At 44.6% G+C, this 6,315-nt stretch overlaps 1 pseudogene; it reads left to right on the forward strand.

Moving 5' to 3' along the window:
* Positions 1–309: 309 nt before the first annotated feature.
* Positions 310–1,283, forward strand: LOC125149889 (nmrA-like family domain-containing protein 1; annotated as a pseudogene).
* The last annotated feature ends 5,032 nt before the right edge of the window (positions 1,284–6,315 follow it).

Raw genomic sequence — 6,315 nt, forward strand, 5'->3', positions numbered from 1 at the left:
AGGGGTGTGGGAGTGAGTGAAGTGACCGTGCCTGCCACCGGTCCTCACTCCTGACTGCTCTCTCCCTGCAGCTGCCAAATAAGATTTGAATTAGAGTATGTTATTTGAAAGAGATTTATGGCTTCAAATGTTAATTAAACTCTGCCTATAAAGTATTCCACGGTAAACACTCTCAGAAGAGCTCCCTTATTAAACAAATGGGAATTATTTAAAAATCAGTTCCCCCCTCTGGGGGTGGTGGGGGGGCAGTTAGCTCCAGCCTGGAGACTGGCTAGGGGGTGGGGGCCAAGTTCTCGGGTTGTGCGGGGGATGGGGCGTCGAGGCCGAGAGTCACAGAGCCCAGGTCTCCTGGCTGGCTGGCCATCTGGCCCACGCAGTGTGCATGCGGGGTCGCCCAGGCCCCCGTCGCCGACCCCGTGGGTCCCACAGCCCCCAGGCCTCGGGGAACCACCCTTCCCCCTTCCGCTCTCCAGGCAGGCAGGAAACTGGTGGTGGCATTTGCAGGCACAGGTGCTCAGGGAGGCTCTGTGGCCCAGATGTGCCAGAATAGGTGAGTTGGAAGTGAGGATGTGGGCCGTTGGGCATAGAGCAGCAGAGGAGCGGAAGGTGCACGGTGCAGAAGTGGTGCAGGGAGACCAGGAGGATGAGGCCAGCTTGGAACTGGCCCTGACTGGGGCCCACAAGCCTTCGTCCTGATGGATGACTGGGGAAACTGCAGCCAGGAGCTGGAGGTCCCGCAGGGAAAGCTGCTGGGCAACCTGGCTAAGCCCCTGCTGGAGAACATCAAGACGCTGAAGGCTGGGGACCGTAAGCAGGCCTCTGTGTTGGCCAAGGGCAGGTGGAGGATTATTTGCGGGACATGGGAGTTGCCATGGCCAGCCTGTGGCCGTCCTATTTCAGGAGCCTCTTCTCCTACTGTCCCAGAAAGCCCCAGATGCAAAGAGCTACCTCCTGGGCTTGTCCATGGGTGACGTGCCCACGGATGGCCTATGTGTGACCAATGGGTTCTGTGATGCTCAGCCTGCTGAAGATGCCACAAAAAGAGGTTGGCCAGAACATTGGGCTCAGTGCTTACAAGCACCCCCCCTGGAAGCCTGGGCTGTCCTGCTCTCTGGGCACACGGGGAAGTCCCCAGGTGCAGTGCCACCACGACCCCAGAGGATGAGAACTAGCACTTCCCTGGAACCCCGGACCTGGCCCACGCGGTCCCTTTCTATGCCCTGAAACCCGACCATGGCATCCAACTGACCCTGAGGCTCAACCCCGAGGTCCTGTTGCTGTAGCAGCACAAAGCAGACTTGGCTGGGCTCTGACCCTGCCGCCTCTCGGCCCCATCTGCAGGGACGGGAGATGCAGTCACAGTCATCTGGTCTTAGGTGACAAAAAAAAAAAATCACAGGCCATTGTTCTCATACACACAAAAGAAAGAGGAAAAAGTCAACATGAGTTACTTGGAACTGGCAAGAATTTGGAAGCTAGGGCTCCCAAGTAGGTTAGCCTTTCCTGTCTCTTTTAAATAAATCGTTGGTATAATCCCTGCTCGCAGGAAAAAAAAAATCTTAAATCAACACAGCTAGAATGAATGACCTTGGTTGTCCTGCTCTAAAGTATTAGCTCTGCTTTCAAAGGAACCCCATAACTTGTATTCACTTTCTTCGTACCACAGGCAGAGACCAACCTCTTGTTCTGTACTTAGCAGGTTCTTAATGAACATTAAATTAGTGACCAGTCTCCTACTCTGAGGTATGATCTGTCCTTACGCTGAATCGAAGATCGTTCGACTCAAATGGTAACTTTGAGGTGGCGTTGTGGCAGGGGAGGGGAAAGGAGGCTGAAAAGCATGGGTTACTTAAGTTTGCAGATCTTCTAAATTTTAGCAGGTTGGAAATCCAAAATTTCTGAATGTAACTGGTCACTTACATCGGGATTTGATCACCAGGATTCCTCAGCTGCATTTATGATTCCACTTCTAGCCAAGCCACTCAGGGACCCGGTCTGGCAGTTGACAATTATTAGGCAAGTTGTCTCTAAGAAGGGTGAACGGTGTCTGAAGCAAGTAATTTATCATTATTTCCAGCCTTTGGTTTGCTTGTCTTCATGACGGCACACTGTCAAAAAAAGATGATTCTGGAACTCTGTTGAGATGTGGGAAATACTTGACTGCAATGAGGCCTATCGTGAGGTGAGCCATACGGGAGGTGGAAGCCGAGGGGAAGGCATGAATATTCATGGGGCACCTGTTCTGCCCCAGTGGCTTTAGCCATTTATTTTCTGTCCTTCTTTCCAGAGCAACCCTGAGAGGGAATAAAAAGTGTTATTTATTGAGGGTTTACTCTGGGGCCAACCCTTGAAGGTCCTTGCCATGGCAAATTGTCAAAACAACCCAGGGGGAGGTGTTAGGGAAGCCTTGACACGTGACCTCTGAAATGCACCTATCTTGGCCAAAGTCACCCAGCTACTTGGAGGTGGAACCAGAACTGAGAGGCACTTCTCCCGTGTCAAAGGTTTTTTTTTTTTTTCTCAAAATAAAAATCCTTTTTATTTTATAAATAATGTCTGCTTTTGACAAAAAAAATCAACATGGAAAAATTCTCAATCTTTGAATAGGTAGTAGATTCACCTAGAAAAACAATTTTTTCTAGAGCAGCCCTGTTATTAATCTAGGCCTTCTTCTGGAGCATTTTTATGCATATATGGATATGTTTCTATTTTTATACTCAAGGCTGCTTGTGCACACTATCTTATGCCTTGCCTCAGCCTGACCCCAACTTGACTATATTTTGTAGACCTTCACACAAACCCTAGCATGAGACTTCGTTTTAAAGGGCTGCATTGTTTCCATTTTCTTTCTAAAAGTGAATTTCATAATTAACCAGTTCTTGATTTGGCATTTTGTTTTCCTTTTTTTTTTTTTTTTTTTTTTGCTCTTGCAGACCGTGTTGAAATACACAGACCCTCCCCTGTCCCAGTGTGTTACCTCCAAGTGCTACTGTGTCTGGGGTGGATTGCTGGATCAGAGGTAAAGACAGGCACTTGTAGTTTTGGTAGATTCTGTCCGACTGTCCTCCACGGACTTGGCCAGCTTGCCTTCTTGCAAGCAGCACTGAACGTGTCTGTTTTCCTGTAGCTTTGCCAACAGTTCTTACCAAATTTTCAGCCTTTTTTTTTTTTTTTTTTTTTTTTTTTTTGGCCAATCTGATAGATGAAAATTGGCAAGTCCAGGTAGTTTGAATTATTTTTTACTTTATTTTTGAGCATGTGCAAGTAGGGGAGGGGCAGAAAGCAAGGGGGACAGGGGATCTGAAGCTGACGGCACCAGGCCCAATGTGGGGCTTGAACTCAAGAATGGTGAGATCATGACCGCAGCCGAAGTCGGATGTTCAACCGACTAAACCACCCATATGTCCCAGGTGTTTTGAAATTCTTTATCCTAAGATGAAGTTATATCTTTTCATGTTTGAAAGATAATTCAGTTTTCTTTTTAGGGCAATATCTGTGCATACCCTTGGTCCATTTTTTTTCTATTGGGTTCCCTTTTATGTATTAGGGAGTTAGCTTTTAGTGATGGGAGTTACAAGTACTTTTTCCTAGTTTCTCTCTTGTCTTTTGACCTTAAGTAGGTTTTTCCCATGGAGAAATTATTTTTTTTAAAGAGGCAAGTTGACCAGTTTTTTTGTCTCTTCTAAGTGGGAGTTCTCATTAGATCATGACTGCTCCAATGTTAAAAAGTAAATCTCCCATATTTGGGTCTGGATTTTGACTTCAGTGTTGGCATAGAAGTCTTGTGTCCATTTGGAAACAATCCCACAGTGGGGGGATTGAAGCATGCATCTAGTTTTATGTATTTCTAGGTAGTTCTCCAATTCTAGTATGTTTTATTGAATCATTTCATGACTGATGTGAGATTCCTTCTTGATCATACATTCAAGTTGCTACAGATGGGTCTGTATATGCCTTTTTTTACTTTGTATTCTGTTCTATTCAGTCTCTTGGTAGATCACTATTCTCTTGTAATAACGAAAGGTTTTAAACATGTTGGAACATCTAGTGTGACTAATTCCACACCCCTCCCACTTCCCCCCATATTGTTGGTTTTCAGAGTTTTCCTGGTTATTCCAACTCCTCTTTCCATATAAGGTTTGGAATCAGATTCTCTAGTTGTGGAGATTTTCTTAAACTAAACTTGTAAGTATTGGGGTATATTAAACCTACAAATTAGGTTTTGGAAAAGTTGCCTCTAAGTCATGGTGCACGTTGTCATTTTTATTTTTTATTTTTTTAAGGTTTACTTTTATTTTTGAGAGAAAGGGAGACAGAGCATGAGTAGGGGAGCAGCAGAGAGAGAATGGAAGACACAGAATCTGAAGCAGGCTCCAGACTGTGAGCTATGAGCTCAGAGCCCCATGCTGGTCTCAAACTCAAAAATGATGAGATTGTGACCCGAGCTGAAGTTGGACCCTTAACTGACTGGGCCACCCATTTTAAAAAGCCTTTTTTTTTTTTTTTTTTTTTTTTTTTTTTTTTTTTTAGGGGTGTGGGGTGGTTGAGTTGATGAAGCATCTGACTCTCAGTTTTGGCCCAGGTCATGATCTGCTGGTTCATGGGTTTGAGCCCCATGATGGGCTCTGCATTGACAGTGTGGAGCCTGCTTGGGATTCACTCTTCCTCTCTCTCTCGGCCCCTCCCCTGCTCACTCATTCTCTCTGTCAAAAATTTTAATCTTGAGGTGTATTGTGAAGTTTGTCTTCTTGTGGCCCCTGTACAGTATTAATTTAATTCCTGATTTGGTTGCGATACTCATAAAGCCTTATCTATGTGGTTGTGTATATGTGCATATATAATATATATAGTATATGTGAAAGATAATGTATTTATTTTATACTTCTCAAGTGTTTACGAATTTCTTACTGGTTATGGTAGCTTTTCAGTTGTAGTTTTCATTTGCCAAGTATACCATCTGCAAATAATTTTTCCTGCTCCTTTCCAATTTCTAGAATTAGGATAATAATTTTCTGTTACCTAGTTGTGTTGGCCATTACTTCTAGCACAGCATCAACTACCATTTCTGACTTTAATGGTAATGTTTCTAGTGCTTCCCATTAAGCATAATGCTAGCTTTGGGATTATGATAGGAAGATTTTGTCTTGTTAGAGAGTTATTTATCTAATGCTATTTTACTGCAGTTGTAATTTATAAAATTAAGAATGTATATTGAAATTTGCCTGGTATCCTTAAATATCTTCATTCCCTTGCTTATATATTCTTAAGCATTGGGGTTTTGTAGCTGACTTAAAAAAAAAAAAGTTTGCCATATATACTTATCAGTGGTTTCTCATTCTCCCTACACGATACCTTGTAGAGTTCTTCCTAAGTTACCTCCTGTAGACGTAGCTCATTGTTTGAATTGCCCCATGATACTCCATGGTGTGGATATTTTCCATTTATTCAGCCAATCCCCTGTGATAGGCATCCACTTTTCTCCCTTTTTCATTTCACTATAAACAAATATGTAGTAATAATCATCCTGGTAATGGTAGTTTTATGTGATTGGTCCTTTAATTTAATTTCTAAGGACTATATTCCGAGGGATGGGTGTGCTGAGTTGAAAGTTGTGTATTTTTTTAATAGCCATGCTGCTGTACTCCTCAAGATCACAGAGCTAGAGCTGGTATTCAGTGAGGGCTCTCTGACTCCAGATCTCATTAGACCAAACTGCTGTGCACATCAGAGCCACATAAAGCAACTCCTGTAAAATTACCATGGCCATGCTGAGATTCCTGCCCAGCTTCTTCGAGTAGATGAAGTGTAAATCTAAGAGAACTCTCTGAAGAGAAGGCTGCCCTCACGAGCATTTGTCTTTGTGACTCTTGGGAGTTAGATGAGCCTTAATTTCTGTGACCTTGGACATGGTCTTTGTTGTGTCTCTCTGATGTGCCCTTTTCATCTGGGAAATGAGAATGATTGTACTTGACACAGGCATGAGATTGGAGCCCATAGCATGTAAAGCCCATTGCAAAGAGTTGGGATTTTCCTGATACGTATTTAAGAGTAATAGAAGTTCAGGCTCAAGCCCTTCCCCCCCCCCCCCCCCCCCCCCGTGTGCTTTGAAGTTGTCCATGCTGGCAGGACAGGTGGAGTGGGAAAGTGTAGTTGTTGCTTGAAGCTTGGACTCTTGGGCCAGGAGTAGCCTACAGAGTTGTGACCAGCATAAGAACTCAAAGGCTCCCAGCACCACGGGGCACTCCCCCCCCAACCCCCCCGCCCAGGGCAGCCCTGCTGAAGCAGGGTTGTGAGGCATTGGGGAGGGTCAGGAAG

Source organism: Prionailurus viverrinus, chromosome D4 (genome assembly GCF_022837055.1).
Source record: "Prionailurus viverrinus isolate Anna chromosome D4, UM_Priviv_1.0, whole genome shotgun sequence".
Classification (NCBI taxonomy): Eukaryota; Metazoa; Chordata; class Mammalia; order Carnivora; family Felidae; genus Prionailurus; species Prionailurus viverrinus.